The sequence below is a fragment of the Aotus nancymaae genome, unplaced genomic scaffold (genome assembly GCF_030222135.1).
Source record: "Aotus nancymaae isolate 86718 unplaced genomic scaffold, 86718_ANA_hifiasm-v0.15.2.pri h1tg000011l, whole genome shotgun sequence".
NCBI classification, from domain to species: Eukaryota; Metazoa; Chordata; class Mammalia; order Primates; family Aotidae; genus Aotus; species Aotus nancymaae.
Window position 1 is genome coordinate 13,656,311 of NW_026988422.1, and position 18,776 is coordinate 13,675,086.

Consider the following 18,776-nt stretch of genomic DNA (forward strand, 5'->3'; position numbering starts at 1 on the left):
GGGGAGCACACAGTCAGGCAGGTGAAGGAGCCTAAGTGGGAGTGTGTTACCATGTGCCCTTTTAGCCTTGCCATCCACGGACGGTTTGAGTGTTAACCTGCTCAATGGACCCTCCGCCCGTCTGCAAGGGCAGAGGGGCAGTGCAACAGCTTTTTGTATCCTTAGCTCTTGCCCAGCATCCTGGGTGTATCAGGTAACACATGGGCTTAAAGGATAAATGAGGGGTTTTATTGAATGGTAGAGGTGGCTCTCAGTGGGATGGATGGGGAACCAGAAGCAGGGAACGTAGTGGGAAGATGATCTTCCCCGGAATTTGGCCGTCTAGTGGCCGAACTCTTTTCCGACCACCCCAGCTGAACTCCTCTCGATGTTCAGACGTTCCTCCTCTTTTATCTTTCTCTGCGGTGCCATTCTGCAATCCGTCTGCTTGTCTCCTCGTCTTCTCATCTGCTCATCTGCTTCTGGAGCATGGGGTTTATATGGGTACAGGATAGAGGGCATAGTGGGCCAAAAGGCAACTTTCAGGGCATGAAAACAGAAATGCCTGTCCCCATTTAGGCCCACAGATCTTCAGGCTTGAGGGAGGGGCCTTTGCCAGGGAACCACCCTCTCCCACCCAGTGTTTCCCTGTTTCCTGTCCTCGTCAACAAGGGATGGTGTCATCATCTATTTGGGCACAGGGTTTGCTAGAGGGACAGGACTAATAGGATAGATACATATATGAAGATAAGTTTATTAAAGAGTATTTACTCACGTGATCACAAGTTGAAGTCCCACAATAGGCTGTCTGCAAGCTGAAGAGCAGGGAAGCCGTCCAATTCCCAAAACCTCAAAAGTAGGGAACCAGCAGTGCAGGCTTCAGTCTCTGGCCAAAAACCCAGGAGCCCCTGGCAAACCACTGGTCCCAAAGCTTTAGAACTTGGTGTTTGATGTTCAAAGGCAGGAAGCATCTAGACAGGAGAAAGATGAAGACCAGAAGACTCAGCAAGTCGGGTTCTCCCACATTCTTCTACCTGCTTTATTCTAGCCTTGCTGGCAGCTGATTAGATTGCACCCACCCAGATTCAGGGTGGTCTGCCTCTGCCAGTCCACTGACTCAAATTTTAATCTCCTTTGGCAGCACCCTCACAAACACATCCAGGAACAGTACTTTGCGCTCTTATCTAATCAAGTTTACATTCAGCATTAACCATCGCAGCACATAAGCCAGAAATCTGGCAGGAATGCTTAAGACTTCTCTCTTCATCTGTTCCCATTTTATGAAATAGGACTTTGAGCAAAATCTTACTACTGTAATGTCCTAAATATAAAATCTACATCTCTGCATCTCTACGGCTATTGCCTTTATTCTAAATACTATCATCACTTGTCTGAAATATTGCCAATCCATTCTTTACAACACACCCAAGTAATCTTTTTAAATTCTGATAATGATGTTACCTCTGACTTATATTTTCCAATGGCTTCCACTGTTCTTAAGTAAATTAAGATCTGTAACAGGGTCAATAGTCTGGCCTCTAGCCATTTGACACTACTTCCCCTGACTGTGTAGTCCACTCATGGTGACTGTGTCAGTTATCTAATGCCCTGACTGTGTGGTAAACCACCACCAAATCTCTGATGCGTATCACCACCATGTGTCACTTATGCATCTAGGATTCTATTGGGGATTTGGGGATGAGAGGTTGGTCACACAAAGCAAATTTTCTCTACTTCATGTTTTTGAGCAACTTTGCAGAACTATGTTGACATCAATTTCTTTGCAATGAATCTACAATATTATATCATTATTCACATTTTACAGAAGAGGAAACTAAAGGTGAATAGAATTAAATGAATACAGTTCTTTTTTTTTTTTTTTTTTTGAGACAGAGTTTTGCTCTTGTTGCCCAGGCTGGAGTGCAATGGCGCAATTTCAGCTCACTGCAACCTCCACCCTCTGGGTTCAAGAGATTCTCCTGTCTCAGCCTCTTAAGTAGCTGGGATTACAGGCATGCATCACCACACCTGGCCAATGTTGTATTTTTAGTAGAGATGCGGTTTCTCCATGTTGGTTAGGCTGGTCTCGAATTCCCGGCCTCAAGTGATCTGCCTGCCTCAGCCTCCCAAAGTGCTGTGATTACAGACTTGAGCCACTGTGCCAGGCCAATAAATGCAGTTCTTGAATTTCACAGTTTGACTGACTTTGATATAACCCACATTTTCAGTTTTCTTTTCCTTGTTCTTTGTTATGCTTTTCAATCTCATGTTGAAATTTGATCCTTAATATTGGAGGTGGGGCCTAATGGGAAGTGTTTGGTTCATGGGGATGTATCTCTCATGAATAAATTAATGCCTTCCCTTAGGGGTGAGTGAATTCTCACTATATTAGTTTCTGAGAGAGCTGGTTGTTAAAATGAGTCTGGAAGCTCCCCATTTCTCTTGCTTCCTCTGTTGCTATGTGATCTCTGCACACATCATCACCCCTTCCCCTTCTGTCATGAGTGGAAGTAGCCAAAGGCCCTCACCAGATGTGGGTGCCTAATCATGAACTTTCCAGCAATCAGAATTGTGAGCCAAATAAAACTTTTTTCCTTCATAAATTACCCAAATTCGGGCACTCCTTCATAGCAACACAAAGTGAACTAAGATATTCTTTACCATATTTTAAAATGTGGTAGTAAAATTAGACATAATTAAGAGACCACAATCTTAGCAGGATAGTCCAAGAATGGACAACTTTGCTTGAACTCCACTGAGGCCCAAGGCCACTCTACTCAAACATATGCATTTACTTCTTTTCTTCACCTCTATGGCACACTTTTCTTTTCTACCTTCTCTTCTCCTTTTCTCTCTCTTTTTTTTTAAATGTCCAGACTCTACTTTATATCATAGGTCTCTCAGACATTGCTGAGGAGGCTATGATCCATTCAGTAGCTATCTTCCAAACTATCTTGGAAATGTTGAGAATTCTCTACTGGGCTTGACAGCACAGGTTTCTAAGTCTGAGGAATGTAAGATAGAATCTCAACTTTGCCAAATTCTTTTTGCTTTTTTTTTAGATGGAGTTTCATTCTTGTTGCCCAGGCTGGAGTTCAATGGCACAATCTCTATTTACTGCAATCTCCCGGGTTCAAGTGATTCTCCCGTCTCAGCCTCTCAAGTAGCTGGGAATTACAGGTTTCTGCCACCATGCTCAGATCATTTTTGTTATTTTTATTAAAGACAGGGTTTCACCATGTTGACCAGGCTGGTCTTGAACTCCTGACCTCAGGTGATCCACCCGCCTCAGCCCCCCAAAGTGCTGGGATTATAGGTGTGAGTCGCCGCACCAGGCAACTTTGCTAATTATTAACTTGGTAACTTTGAAAACATTTTCTAGCTTTCTTTAGTCTTGAATTTCTTATTTGAGGAGGAAAAAAAAAAGGATGTAATATCTTCTTACTTGAGCCTACTGGCCTTCAAATTACTGGCCTTGGTTCTGGTGGAAAGTACACATTTCTGCTGGCATGTCAGAGTCCAGGGTAGACTGGTACACAGTGGCACTAACATTTTGCTGCTTCCAATCCCTGCACATCCCAGTGCATTGAGGTATACGTCTCCTTTAAGGAGTAGAGAGCGAATGGAAAAGGTAGGGAGGGAAAAAAAGCAGGTAGGAAAGGGAAGAGAAAGAGAGAAAGAAGATGCTGTAGTTCCCTTCCTGTGAGTCTCCTCTGGGCACATATCTGCTTCATCGTGGGAAAAGCCTGCTCATGTGCTCCACGATGCTTTCCTTTTTCTCATCCCTTCACCCAACCTACTTTCCCATTACAGCCTTTCCTCTATAATCCAGGAAGATAAAAATCCTGGAGACGTGTGACTGTACAGTACTGACATAACAGTACTGTAGTTCCTAAATGAACAAAAGGAAAAGAAAACTAACTGTTTTCTTTTACACTGTCCCAGAATAGTAGCCAGGACTGACCCTTGCTGAAAAATCTCCCTTTCCCCAACTCTGCAAAGGAACTGAATGCACAAAACAAGGAGAGCACCTCTCCTGGAGTCCTCTCACTTGCTCCTTCCCTTCCGGTGTTTCTTTCCATCTTTACCCTAGGACTTCACAGACTTTGCCCTTTTCATCCTGAAAGCATTGCTTCTTTCTAGGATGCTAAGAGTTATTTTCCTGGTAACCTAGCCCATAAGAGAGACTTAAAAAGCACTAATTCCATTTACTCCAATTAAAAAGAAAGTAATGAAAGGGACCATTCACACTAAGGTATTACAATTATTTCCAATCAAGAAATTTTCATTTTAAATACAGAATTCTAGAAAAGCCTTGATTAACAGAGCAGAAATTAAAAAATGGTCATGAGTGACCTCCTCCACTAGCAAATGTGTTTTGTTTGGCCTACCAATTGTTTTAACAAAATAGAGAAGTTTTTAAAAAACCTTTTCTATTCAAGTGTAAATTCCCTGACTTGGTTATTTGTTTATTTATTTATTTATTTTTGAGACAGATTCTTGTTCTGTCACCCAGGCTGGAGTGCAGTGGTGCAATCTCAGCTCACTGCAACTTCTGCCTCTGGGGTTCAAGTGATTCTCCTGCCTCACCCTCCCGAGTAGCTGGGTCTAAAGGCCCCGCCACTATGCCCAGCTAATTTTTGTATTTTTAGTAGAGATGGGGTTTCACCATGTTGGCTATGTTGGTCTCGAACTCTTGATCTCAAGTGATCCACCTGGCTTGGCCTCCCAAAGTGCTGGGATTACAGGTATGAGCCACCACACCCGGCCTAAAAGTCATCTTAAATTTTAAGATATGTTTACTATTTTAGAGAGACAGAGGCTAATTTTTCATTTTCAAGGATTGCTGAACAATCATCCATGAGTTCTTGAAGTTGAATAACAGGAAACTGTACTTGTTTTTCAAACCATTTGGCTACTGTAAGAAGCTGCTGGTTGCAATCCCATTACTGGGTATATATCCAAAGGATTATAAATCGTTCTACTATAAGGACACATGCACACAAATGTTCATTGCAGCACAGTTTACAATAGCAAAAACCTGGAACCAACCCAAATGCCCATCAATGATAGACTGGACAGGAAAAATGTGGCACATATACACCATGGAATATTATGCAGCCATCAAAAACGATGAGTTCGCATCCTTTGTAGGGACATGGATGAACCTGGAAACCATCATTCTCAGCAAATTGACACAAGAACACAAAATCAAACACCACATGTTCTCACTCATAGGTGGGTGTTGAACAATGAGAACACATGGACACAGGGAGGGGAGCACTATACACTGGGGTCTGTTGCGGGGAGTGGGGGGGACAGAGGGGGAGTGGGGAGTTGGGGAGGGATAGCATGGGGAGAAATGCCAGATATAGGTGAAGGGGAGGAAGGCAGCAAATCACACTGCCACGTATGCACCTATGCAACAACCTTGCCTGATTTTCACATGTACCCCAAAACCTAAAATGCAATTTAAAAAAAAAAAAAAGAAGCTGCTGGTCATAAAATGCACATCCAATAAACTGCACTCCTATTGGCAGCCCTTGGTTTGAGAGTGCAACAGGGATACTCACTGCTGGCAATCCTGCCTTATTCAACCCATGGGAAGAAAAGGTATTTCTTCCCATGGGTTATGTGAAAGTGCAAAAAACATCGATTTAAAGTGTGACTGAGTTATTAATGTCTGTACAACTCAGCAGACAGTTCAGTATATAGTTCAGTAACTTTTTTGTTAGTGGCAAACATGGCAAAACCCCGTCTCTACTAAATAAGTAGGATTGCCAGCTTGTGTAAAATATCATCCTGGGCACTTCGTGTTCTGTTGTCCTCTTTGATGAACTCCAAGTATGGTACTGCCTCACTCAAGGTGGTAGGAGTTGGCAAGACGTCTACTCCAGAGTTAAAAGGATTCACAAAGTCATTAGCAATGAGGTGTCTCACTTTCTGTGCTTTGACAAAATAATTTTCATAGTTTTCTTTTAATAAGAAAACGTTTCCTGAGAGAATTCTTCCTCTCACCACATCATTGATCCCTTCTCATCTGGTTGCAGCATACATGGCTTCAGTGGACACATTAGTGTCACACCTGTGACCATATTGTAGCTCATCAAATCTTGCCATATTCGATGCCACTTCCAATGTGCACAATACATGGTAGCAGACAATTGAATAACTGGTGTGAGGAAGGGATACTTCTCAATTACTTTGGCCCCCTCAGACTCAAAGAGGTTAGCAGCTCTGGACCAAAGAGACTGTATTTTACTTGATAATTCTGTTACAAGATATTCCTTTGGAATTCCCATTCATAGTTTGCTCACATCTGTCAAACTGGAAAGCACGAGTGGTTTATTAATAGGGTCAAGTACTGTGGTAGAATCTCTGGGGTCATGTCCAGCCAGTACACCCAATACAATTGCTGCATCATCCACACATCTGGTTAAGATTCCTGGCACATCCATCGAATTCACCAGGAGAATGAGACCACGATGGGAAACTAAGCCATAGCTTGGTTTGAAACCAACAAGCCCACAGTGGGCAGCAGGATTTCTGGTCGATCCTCCTGTATCTGATCCTAAAGCCGCATAGCATGTGAGCGCTGACACAGCAGCTGCACTCCCACCTGAGCTTCCTGCAGTTATCAGCCAGTCTGAATCTTCATTCTTGCTGTGGGGATTCTGCTTGCTCTTTTATCTATATTGTTTTGAATAACTCCAGGGGTTTTTAACTGGTCCAAATACACCATCTGTGCTTCCAGATCCCATAGCAAAGTCATCTAAATTTGTTTTTCCCATTAGTAGAGCTCCCTGATCCAACAACTTCTGAACTACTGTAGCATTATAAGGTGGTACATAACCCTTCAGCATATTTGATGCACATGTTGTCTCAATGCCAGATGTGTTAAAGTTGTCTTTTACTGCAATAGGAATTCCATCTAAATCCCCAAGTGACTGTCCATTCTTATATCTCTTTTCTGATTTTTCAGCTTGTTTTAAGGCCAACTCTTCTGATACAGTAATGTAGGCATTTAGAAACTTGGTCTTCTTGATAAGAGGAAGACATTTTTGACAGAGCTCTGTTGTTGCAATTTGGCCTTGTTTCAGTGCCACAGAAACTTCTCGAAGGGTCTAGCCCAGCATGGTCTTCGTGCCTGCCTGCCACCATAGGAGCCAGGCAAGGAGGAAAAAGAGGTCACTGGTTGCTGGTGATGTTACACGGGCGCAGCCATCTTTAGTTGTCACTCAATTTGGTTTTTAAAACCATCAGTTCTGCCCGTGCTCGGTGATACGGTTCGGCTCTGTGTCCCCAGCCAAGTCTCATCTTGAATTGTACTCCCACAGTTCCCATGTGTTGTAGGAGGGATCCAGTGGGAGATAATCTGAATCATGGGGGTGGTTTCCCCCATGCTGTTCTCGTGGTAGTGAGTAAGTCTCACAAGATCTGATGGTTTTATCAGGGGTTTCTGCTTTTGCATCTTCCTCATTTTCTCTTGTTGCCACTGGGTATGAAGTGCCTTTTACCTCCCGCCATGATTCCGAGGACTCCCCAGCCAGGTGGAACTGTTAAGTCCAATTAAACCTCTTTTTCTTCCCAGTCTCAGATATGTCTTTATCAGCAGCGTGAAAACAGACTAATACACTTGGCCAGAGGAGCACTCGCTGCTTCCTGTAGACTGGCTATACGCTTGGTTTGCCAAGACCCCACCACCTCCTATCTTGTCCACAGGGTGTTGCACTCATTCTGGTTACCTACATGACCCCTCATAGGGCTTGAATCTGTAACTGCTGATCTAAGTAAATTAACACATAGCTAGATTTCAGGTGCCCCCTCTTCCTCTCCAGAGTGCTTTCTCTGTAACCAACTCTACCCTTCCCCAGAATCAGATGATCCTCTCTTGTGGCTCCACACACTACCTACTGCCTCTCTTCCTCTTTAATTTGTCCACACCCCTTCCCAGCACATGCAAGCATCCTGAGGGCGGAGACAATTTTGGTGTTCTCTGTAACCACAGCACAACAAACATGATGAATATGTCTAGCAGGCTGATTAAATCTTACCCAGATTAGTATGTGCTTTACTTGGTATGTTCTGAGGAATTACTTCCAAGAAGTTCTTTAGTTTGTCATGTCTTTAGCTATAGTTAGGCAGCCAACAGCAGGACAATTCTGCAGAAATGAAATTTTATTTTCTAAAATCCAAGAAAGATAATAGAGGAGATGGATTAAATTTCAGAAGAAGGCCAGGTGCAGTGGCTTGCTCCTGTAATCCCAGCACTTTGGGAGGCCGAGGCAGGCGGATCACGAGGTCAGGAGATTGAGACCATCCTGGCCAACATGGTGAAACCCTGTCTCTACTAAAATACAAAAATTAGGTGGGCATGGTGGTGCACACCTGTAGTCCCAGCTACTCGGGAGGCTGAGGCAGGAGAATTGCTTGAATCTGGGAGGCAGAGGTCACAGTGAGCTGAGATCATGCTATTGCACTCCAGCCTGGCACCTGGCGACAGAGCAGGACTCTGTCTCAAAAAAATAAAAAATAAAAAATTAAGAAGAAAAGTGGTAATGCACTATTTGTATAAACCAAATTCTGTATGTGGCTCAGCCTAAGAAATAACCACCTGGAACATGATTTATACCTTCCTAGCACATTTTCTCTGTCTACACAAGTCCTACTTCCTCCTCAAGCAAAGTTTAATTGTCCAGTCCTTTTGAAGAATGTTTTCAGATTTTCTAGGCTAAGATCCAACAGCACTTTGACAGATTGATATTACAATGCTTTATTTAGTAAGTATTTATGCATCTGTTTTCCCCAGTGGCCTGTGTGACAGAATCTACATCATTCTTTAAATTTGTAGTAGCCATCAGAACTAGACAGAGAGAAGGTGCTCAATATATGTTTGTAGAATAAAGTTGCTTCAAAACTGGTATCATGAGATGAACTTAAAAACAGTGATTATCTGGCAGTGTTAATGATAGAAGGTGTCCGGGTTCTTGGCATCTAGAACAAAGAATTGGACAAAACGTGCAAACAAAGCAAGGAAAGCAAAGGCAGGGATTTATTGAGAACGAAAGTACCCTCCACAGTGTGAAAGTGGGCGGAGCATAGGGGCTCAAAAGCTCCACCTACAGGACTTTCTAGGGTTTCAATACTCCAGAGGTTTCCCATCGGTTACCTGGCATATATTATACATAAATGAAGAGAATGAAGCGAAGTCACAGAGTCATTTACTCAGAATGTGCCCTATTGTAAATAGAGAGGATGTTACTTGGTGTGTGTGATCTAGGTAAATGGAGATGATGAATGTGAAGTTACAAAGTGTAAATGGTATGAATGGAGAGGATGAAGTGACGACATGCCTGTAGTCTGAGCTACTCGGGAGACTGAAGTTGAAGGATCTCTTGAGCCCAGTAGGTCCAGGATGCAGTGAGCCATGATTGTGCCATTGCATTCCAGCATGGGCGACAGAGCAAGACACTGTCTCATAAAAAATAGTAATATGATAAATAAATTACCAGTGTGCACAACATGCTTAATAAGGGCAAGTATTCACTAACAAAATGCTCACAAATACATACTTTGGATTATGCCAAAAAAGGTATTTCTTCCCATGGGTTATGTGAAAGTGCAAAAAACATCGATTTAAAGTTTGACTGAGTTATTAATGTCTGTACAACTCAGCAGACAGTTCAGCATATAGTTCAGTAACTTTTTTGTTAGTGGCAAACATGGCAAAACCCCGTCTCTACTAAAAAATACAGAAATTAGCTGGGCTTGGTGGTGCTTGCCTATAATCCCAGCTCTTCTGGTGGCTGAGGCACGAGAATCGCTTGAACCCAGGAGGTGGAGGTTGCAGTGAACTGAGATAGAGCCACTGCACTGCAGCCTGGATGGCAAAGTGAGACTCTGTCTGAAAAAAAATAAAGACAGACATCTCCCTTCTTTGTAGCAGAGCTGATATACAAACTCAGAGGGTTCAGGTTCCAACACTGAAGGTTTTTTTTTATCTTGCTGACAGAAAACTGCTTTCCTCTGAGCTGCCATTAAGGGCCCAGTGAAAAATGACCCTGAAAATTCGCCATCAAAGATCAAGAGAGAGCCCCCATACTTGGCATGCTCCTGGCAAGATCCTTCCTCCCACAGCTCTCAAAAACACCCGCTTTTTCACCATTATCTAATATGTCTTTATTGCTATTTATGTCAGTCATTGCAAGAAGCTAAGAACTGATTCTTAGGAAATTGCTCATTTCTCTTTACACTAATTTTTATAAGGCTCTGTTAATTCCTGTTTTTGATCTTGCTTCACATCAATCCTCAACCACTGAACTCCTTCAACTCTGTTCCCTGGAACTCATGGCCAATAATCAGCAAACTTCTCTGTGACCTCAACTTTTTTCCTAAAGTTTCCTGTCTACCTCTTGTTGCACTATCTGGTGCACTCTGGAGGATGGTGTCTCCTGCAGCCCCCTACAGTGGCTTTGCCTTTTTTATATCACTGGATCCAGACACAGGCATGGGGAGCAGGGGTGTCCTTTTGTCCCCCATTGCCACTTCTAGGCTGCTGTCTTTTCTGACTCCACAAAAGGCCTTGCTTGAATCTCAAATCATCAGATATTTTACCTACTCCTTCTCTTTGTTATAGCCATTCATCTCCCCCAGATCACCCCTGCTCCTCACATTCCTTGAAGATTTTAGTTCCTGGTTAACTGTCAGTCTCCAAAACTACTTCCATGATAATTACTGGCTATATCAATGTGTACACAGATGATCCTTTTAATTCCCGGGCCTTTTCCCCTCTACCAACCTCACCCTACTTCAGGCACTTGCCTCACTCCTATAATCATATCCTAATCTTTTTCTTACAGAAACTAATACCACTTTATGACCTCATTTACACACTTCTCATTGCCATCTAAGACAATTTCCTATTTTTCCTCTTTTCTTCCGCAAATATTCCAACTCTGGCTTTCCTTTATGTGTGCCTTTCTCTATTTTTCTTTCATCTGTGGTTTTCAGCTGAGGGCAATTTTGATGCCCACCCCTCCAGGAGGTATTTAGAGATGTCTGAAGATGTTTTTGGTTGTCACATGAAGAGGGTGTTACTGGCATGTAACAGGTAAAGGCCTAGGAACAATCATATTATTATTGGACTTAGACATCCATTTGTTGAATCACATACCAGTGACCTTTGAACAATAGGGGTTTCAACTGCAAGGGTTCACTACGCATGGATTTTTTTTTTCAATAAGTATAACAACAAGTATATTAGAAAAATTTTTGGAAACATCTGACAATTTTTAAATATTCACTGATAATTCAAGCCTAGAAATAGCAAAAAGATTAAGAGAAAGTTAGGTATGCCATGAATGCATAAAATATATTTAGATACTAGTCTACTTTCTTATTTACTACATAAAATATACACAAATCTATTATAAAAAGTTAAAGTTTGTCAACACTTACACATACCAACGCAGACTACATGACACCATTCTCAGTTGAGAAAAATGTAAACAAATTCAGATGTGCTATCAATTTAACCACATAAAATTAACTTTAGTACATGTTGAACTTCTGTAATAATTTTGTAGCCACCTCCCATTGCTATTGCAGTGAGCTCAAGCATTGCATCTGGTTAAAATGCCATGTGATGCTAATTATCGCCAAGTGAGCAGTTTGTCTCATCCATAAATTGCATATCCCAGTAAAAAGTGACCTTTCGAAGTTTTCACTTATTTTTCAGTGCTATACCATAAACTTTCAATAACACCATGGGACCCATACAAAGAGCCAATAGTGCTCCTGGAAGTGCTCCCAAGATACAGAGAAGAGTCATGACATTACCAAAAAAGTTTAATTGTTCGGTATGTCCCATATATTGGGGCCTGCAGCTGAGGTTTCCTGCACTTTAAGGTAAATGAATCTAGCATAAGGCTCATCAGAAAAGAAAAGAAAGAAAAAGAGAAGAAAAGAAAAGAGAAGATATGAAGCCATCACTACAGCTAGGCCAGCAAGTGCCAAAACCTTGCACTTTTTGCAGAATACCTTTTTATGTCATATTGAAAATGCAGCTTTTATGTGACTGCAGGATTGCTCTAAGAAAGGGATACCTATAGACTCTAACATGATTCAAGAGAAAGCAAAGTCATTATGTGAAAACTTAAAGCAAAAGGAAGGTGAAAGATCTAAAGCTGGAAAACTTAATGCCTGCAAACATAGTTTGCTAATTTTAGAAAGAAGCGTGGCTGTAAAAATATCAAGATCACAGGTGAAGCAGTTTTTGACAACCAACAGGCAGCAAATTTCTAGACACCATTAATAAAACTGTTGAGGAGGAAGGACATTTTCCTGAAGATATTTTTATTGCAGATAAAAGTGCCTCATTCTGGGGGAAAGAAAAATGCCACAAAAGATATTTACTAGTGTTATGGACAAGAAAACCCCCTCTGCGCAGGCTGACCCCCTTTTCCCCTCTGATTGCTCTGCAGCTGCATTCATAAACCCCTACCTAGGCGCCACATCAAGGCTGCCAGAAGCGCTACCATTAAGCAAAGCCTGATTAAAGCCATCCGGGCAGCTTCAGGGAGGACAGAGAAAACACATGTTGGCTATCCATATTGAAAATTCCTGTTTGACACATATCTGTAAAAAACTCCTGGTTTCTCTCTTTTTAAAAAAAGACTGCTGCCACAAAAGGCACAGGATGATGTATTGCAGGTCTGTCACAAGCTAACAAACTATGTCTGTGCTTGTTACCACTGGAGAGATTATGCCCCTCTCACCCTATGTAAACCCCTTGTTTTGTAAGCTCAGGGCTGCCTCCTCTGACTGTTATGGAGCAACCCGGCAGGTTAATAAAACTTTCTTGCCTAACTTTGGGTCTATTCTCCTTTCTCTCGGCTACCTTTACAACTAGTAAGGAAGAAAAGCAAGCACAGGATTTAAGGCAGGAAGGGAAAGGCTAAAGCTAATGTTTTGTGCAAAAGGCAAGTGGGATTTATGACCAGGACTGTCCTTATCTATAAAGCTACTAACCCCCAAACCTTGAAGGAAAATATAAACACCAGCTGTTAGTAAAGCCCAGAAAATGAGAACTCTTCTTCTCACTGGTTGTATCAATGCTTTGTTCCTGAAATCAGGAAGTATATTGCCAGTAAGGGGCTTTTTTATAAAGCTATTTTGATATTGGACAATGTCTCTGACCACCTAGAACCCCATGAGTTCTACACAGAAGGCATTAAAGTGGTCTATGCGGCCACAAACTCAACATGTCTAATTCAGCTTTTAGATCAGGGGATCATAAGGACCTTCAAGGCTCATTATTCACAGTAGTCTGTGGAATGAGTGTCAGCACTATGAAAGGGAACCCCAGTAGAGAGCACATCATGAAAGTCTGGGAAGATTACCCCATTGAAGATGTCATTGTTGTTATAGAAAATGCTGTGAAAGCAATCAGGCCCAAACAAATAAGTTTTGCTGGAGAAAACTGTGTCCAGACATTGTATGTGATTTCACAAGATTTGTGACAGGACCAGTCAAAGGAATCTTGAAAGAGAGTGTGGATATGGCAAAAATGGTGCAGGGAAAAGACGTTTCAAGATATGAATCTTGGAGAAATTCGAGAACAAATAGACACCACACAAGAAGAATTAACAGAAGACAGCTTGATGGAGATGAGGGCTTCCAAACCAGTGTGAGACAATGAAACAAACTGACATTAGACAATCTGGCAAAAGGGTTACAATTATTGAAGACTGCTTTTTCCATTGTGTACAACATGGAGCTTTCTGTGATACAGGCACCGAAATTAAAGCAAATGATGGAAGATTGGTACTGTATGGAAACATCTTTAGAGAAATGAAAAAGCAAGCTATCAGACAGAAATTACGTACTTCTGTAAAGCTGTGCCAGTGTGACTTGCGCTGTCCTTCCACTTCTTCCACCTCTTTCAGCTCTGCCACCTTGAGACAGCAAGACCAATGCTTCCTCTTCCTTCCCTTCCTCAGCCTACTCAATGTGAAGACAACAAGGACGAAGACCTTTATGATGATCCACTTAATGGATAGTAAATATATTTTCTCTTAGGAATTGCTTAATAACATTTCTTTTCTCTATCCTACTTTATTGTCAGAATAGAATATATTATACGCATAACATACAAAATATGTGTTAATTGATTGTTTGTATTATCAGTAATGCTTCCAGTCAGCAATGGTCTATTAGTAGTTAAGTTTTTGGCGAGTAAAGTTATATATAGATTTTTGACCATGAAGGAAGACAGCGTCCTTAATATCTGCCTTTTTCAAGGGTCAACTGTATATTTAAAATATAAAATAATTTAAGCTTATATATAGAACCTAAAGCTTTATATACGGAACCTAAAGCTTTATATACATTTTGTTTGTGAAATATATATATAAGCCAACCAAGCAATAACCAAGAACAAATTGTGCTTACTTTAACCCAAACTTGTTTACATTTATAGATTAAAGCCGAATTTTTTCAATTATGTTTAAAAGCTTAAGAAAAGCAAAGTTTTCTATTTATAACTGTAGCAGAATAAATAGTACTGTAAGCATTGTTTTCTGCACACAAAAGCCTCTATGAATCTTTTCCAAAATGCCAATTGATGTCACCCTAAGACAGAGCCAAAAAATCTTTCTGATGAAAGTAACGCTGAGGTCAAAAATACAGAATCTTAAAAAGTGAACCAGAACAGATTGAGACAGAGTAGGAGAGAGGGATAATAACATTTTTCAGGGAAGCGCAAGTTTAGTCTAGAAGCATGAAAGATAAAGCAGGAATTCCTAAGGCGGTAGACACCAAAACTCCTTAGCTGGGAAGATATGCAAGAGGCTAAAAAATCACTCCCCCGGATGCCGCTCACTTTCAACATTCATCCTCAGTATGGTAAAAAAAATCTCATAGGCTTCTTTCAGACCTCTTTTCTGTGGAGAGGCCTTAGAGGGCAGTGTCGCGGGAAAACAAATGAAGCTTTTGTTCGTGCTTTCTTCAGTGGGGGGCCTGGTGCTAGCTCTGTGGCTCAGGAAACAGTGCTCGATTGTTTCTCTCTTCTCATCCCTCTCTTTTTAACCTAATACGATCATTTCCTGACAGTCAGTGGTACCACGTAAGCCCTCTTCCCCTTTTCTGCCTTCCAGCTGCAACGCTTCCAGCGAACTGAGGTCAACACATGAGCAGGAATGAAAAGAAATGAAAAGCAGATCAGGAGGAAATGTTTCAGTGGAATAAAATGTAAACTAAGCACACCTTTGCCCTGCCCCTGATGGTTCCTGGGGGCTCCTCCTCCTGCCTGGCCACAGGCATCTACTTGTTCCCAACTCAAAGCCTTTACATTTGCTGTTCCCTCTGCTTCAAATGTGACCCTTCCCTGTCTTGTTTACTCCTGTACCTCCTGTACCCAAAACGGTATTTTCACATAATACTCACTGTGAGAACACCTGTGGGCGCATAATTGAAAAGCGGAAAGTCTGAGAACATTATTTCAGGGGCTTCTTCAGCACTCTTCACTGTAGCCCAGCCATGGGACAGAGAGGACCTTTCTGGACAGAGCCAGACTTGTATTAGCCTCTCATACAGGAGAGGCCTGGCTGGTGCCATTCAGAACTCAAGGCGGAGAAACTGGCAGCCTCTGGAAAGCTCACAGTGCAGTCTTCCAAAGGCACAGACGCGCTGAGTGTACTTAGTCCTTTCTGCTCGTGCTGGGTGTCATAAGTCTTGCCCAAAGAAAGAGATCAGAATAAAAGAGTTCCAGGATGTCATGCAAGACCCTTGGATCGACGCTGTCTCTTCTCTTACTAGCTCTGTGACCTCGAGCAACCCACTATCTTCTTTGTACATCTGTTTCCTTATATGGAAATGAGTTTAAAAGCCTTCTTATATATAAAGTAAGTTAAATTAAAAACGATAGTTGGCCGTAAGATTACAGTCAGGAATGGAAAAAAAATGTTTGCGAAGATTTAGTGAAGTTCCTCAAGAGGGGTGTGCTCTATTTATTTTTATTGTATTGTGGATTTCAATGACATTATTACTTATGAAATGAAGGACGGTGTTGCTTGGTGGGTACCAAATTGTTTCAGATGACTGTGAGATTTCTTAGAGGCACTTGAGGTTGAACTAATTCTATTTTTAACATATTTGTTTTTTAGGTTTTAAAACAGATCTTATTTTTTAGTTTTAGGTTTATAGCAAAGCTGAGCAGGAGGTGTATACTGATTTCCCACATGCTCCCTGTCCCCACATACACATAGTTTCCACCACTAGCAGTATCCCACATAAGAGCTGTACATTTGTTATACTCAAACTCCATGTGACATTGACATATCATTGTCACCCAGAGTTCATATGATACATTCGGGTTCACTCATGGTGTCGTATGTTCTATAGGTTTTGCAAATGTATAATGACATGTAGCCATCATTATAGTATTATGCTGAATAGTATTACTGCCCTAAAAATTCTCCGTGCTTTGCTGATTCATCCCCTCTTCTTTCCTAACCCCAGACAACCACTGATCTTTTTACTGTCTTCTTAGTTTTGTCTGTTCCAGAATGTTATGTAGTTGGAACCACACAGTTTGTAACTTTTTCAGATTGGCTTGCTTCTCATGGTCATTTTTACTGCGTGACAGTGCATTTCTTTTTAATGGTCAATAATATTCCATTGAATGGGTATACCACAGTTTACTTATCCATTCACCTATTGAAGGACATCTTGGTTTCTTCCCCATTTTGGTAATTATTAATAAAGCTTCTATAAACATCTGCTTGCCGATTTTTGTGTGGACATCTTTTTAACTAGTTTGAGTAAATTCCAAGAAGTGTGAATTTTGAATTATAGGTTCAGAAGAAACTACCAAACTGTCTTCCAGGGTGGCTGCACCTTTATGCATTGCCATTCACAATAAAGGAGAGTCCCTGTTATTCCAGTCTCACCAGCATTTGTTGCTCTCAGTGTTTTGAATTTTTGCCATTCAAATAGGTGTGTAGAGGTATCTCGTCATTTTGAATCACATTTCCCTGATAACACGTGATGTTCAACATCTTTTTATGTGCTTATTAGTTATCTGTATATTTTTTGGTGAGATGTCTATTCAGATCTTTTGCCCATTTTCTAATCTGGTTGTTGTTCATTTTCTTATTGTTGAGTTTTAAGTGGTTTTTTTGAGGGTGTGGGTATATTTTGGATAACACTCTTTTTTTTAATCAGATATGTGTTTTGCCAGTATTTTCTCCAAGTCTATGAGGTCATCTTCTCTTTCTTTCTAAGTGGCCTTGACAGAGCAGAAGCTTTTAATTCTAATGAAGTCTGGCTTACGAATTAGTTTTCACGAATCATGGTTTCCATGCTGTATCTATAATGTCATCACCATATTCAAGGTCACCTAGATTTTCTTTATGTTATCTTCTAGGCCTTTTATAGCACTTCAATTTACATTTATACAATTCATTTTGTGTTAATTTTTGTTAAGATTTTAAGGTCTCTATCTAGATTTTTTTTTTTTTTTTTTTTTTTTTGCATGTGATGTCCAGGGCCGTTTGTTGAAAAGAATATTTTTGTTCTGTTGTATCGCCTATGCTCCTTTGTGACAGGTCAATTGATTATATTTATGTGGATCCATTTCTGGGCTCTCCGTTCTATTCCATTGATCTATTTGTCTGTTCTTTCAGCAATACTCACTGTCTTGATTACTGTAACTTTATAGCCAGTCTTGAGTTGGGTAGTGTCTGTCCTCTGACTTTGTTCTTCTTCTTTAAAATTGTGTTGGCTATTCCGGGTCTTTTGCCTCTTTGTATAATAAACGTTAGCCGGGCGTGGTGGCTCACGCCTGTAATCCAAGCACTTTGGAGGCCAAGGTGGGTGGATCACGAGGTCAAGAGATCGAGACCATCCTGGTCAACATGGTGAAACCCCATCTCTACTAAAAATACAAAAAATTAGCTAGGCATGGTGGTGCGTGCCCGTATCCCAGCTACTCAGAAGGCTGAGGCAGGAGAATTACCTGAACCCAGGAGGCGAAGGTTGCAGTGAGCCGAGATCGCGCCATTGCACTCCAGCCTGGGTAGCAAGAGCGAAACTCCGTCTCAAAATAAATAAATAAATAAAATAAAATAAACGCTAGAATAAGTTTGTTTACATCCACAAAATAACCTGTTGGAATTTTGATTTTGACTGCATTTAATGTATAGATGAAGTCAGAAAAAAATGACGTCTTTACAATATTGAGTTTTTCTATCCACAAACACAAAATATCTCTGCATTTATTTTGTTTTCTTTTGGTTGTTTCCATCAGAGTTTTACAGTTTTTCTACACATGTAAGTGGTGTTGTGTCTTTAATTTCAATTCCATTTGTTCATTGCTGGTATGTATAAAAGCAGTTGACTTTTGTGTATTAATTAGCCTTGTGTCCTGCAACCTTGCCTATAATCACTTATAGTTCAAGGTTTGCTGTTTTTGTTGTTGCCAATTGTAATGAATTTTCTATATAAACAACTATGTTTTCTGTAAACCAAGGCAGTTTCATTTCCTCCTTCCTGATTTGTATATCTTTTATTTCCTTTCCTTGTCTTCCTGTATAATGTTGAAAAGGAGTGGTATGAGGGGTATCTTTGGCTTGTTCCTGTTCTTAGTGGGAAAGCTTCTAGGTTCTCTCTCTTTCTTTTTTTATTTTTATTTTTTTGAGATGGAGTTTCGCTCTGTCACCCAGGCTGGAGTGCAGTGGTGCAATCTAGGCTCACTGAAAGCTGTGCCTTCCAGGTTCAAACATTTCTCCTGCCTCAGC

General features: G+C 41.1%; 1 long non-coding RNA gene and 1 pseudogene across 2 annotated transcripts; both read right to left on the reverse strand.

The window, feature by feature from the left end:
• Window positions 1-188: 188 nt before the first annotated feature.
• LOC135274160 (uncharacterized) lies at window positions 189-15,791 on the reverse strand. Of its 2 annotated transcripts, XR_010341941.1 has the most exons (4): window positions 15,424-15,791; window positions 13,866-13,980; window positions 755-950; window positions 189-461 (listed from the first exon to the last, which is right to left on the reverse strand). It is a non-coding gene; the product is annotated as an uncharacterized LOC135274160 (long non-coding RNA). The 2 variants fall into 2 exon arrangements; XR_010341942.1 differs by lacking the exon at window positions 13,866-13,980.
• Window positions 4,741-7,115, reverse strand: LOC105724993 (glutamyl-tRNA(Gln) amidotransferase subunit A, mitochondrial-like; annotated as a pseudogene).
• Window positions 15,792-18,776: the final 2,985 nt, after the last annotated feature.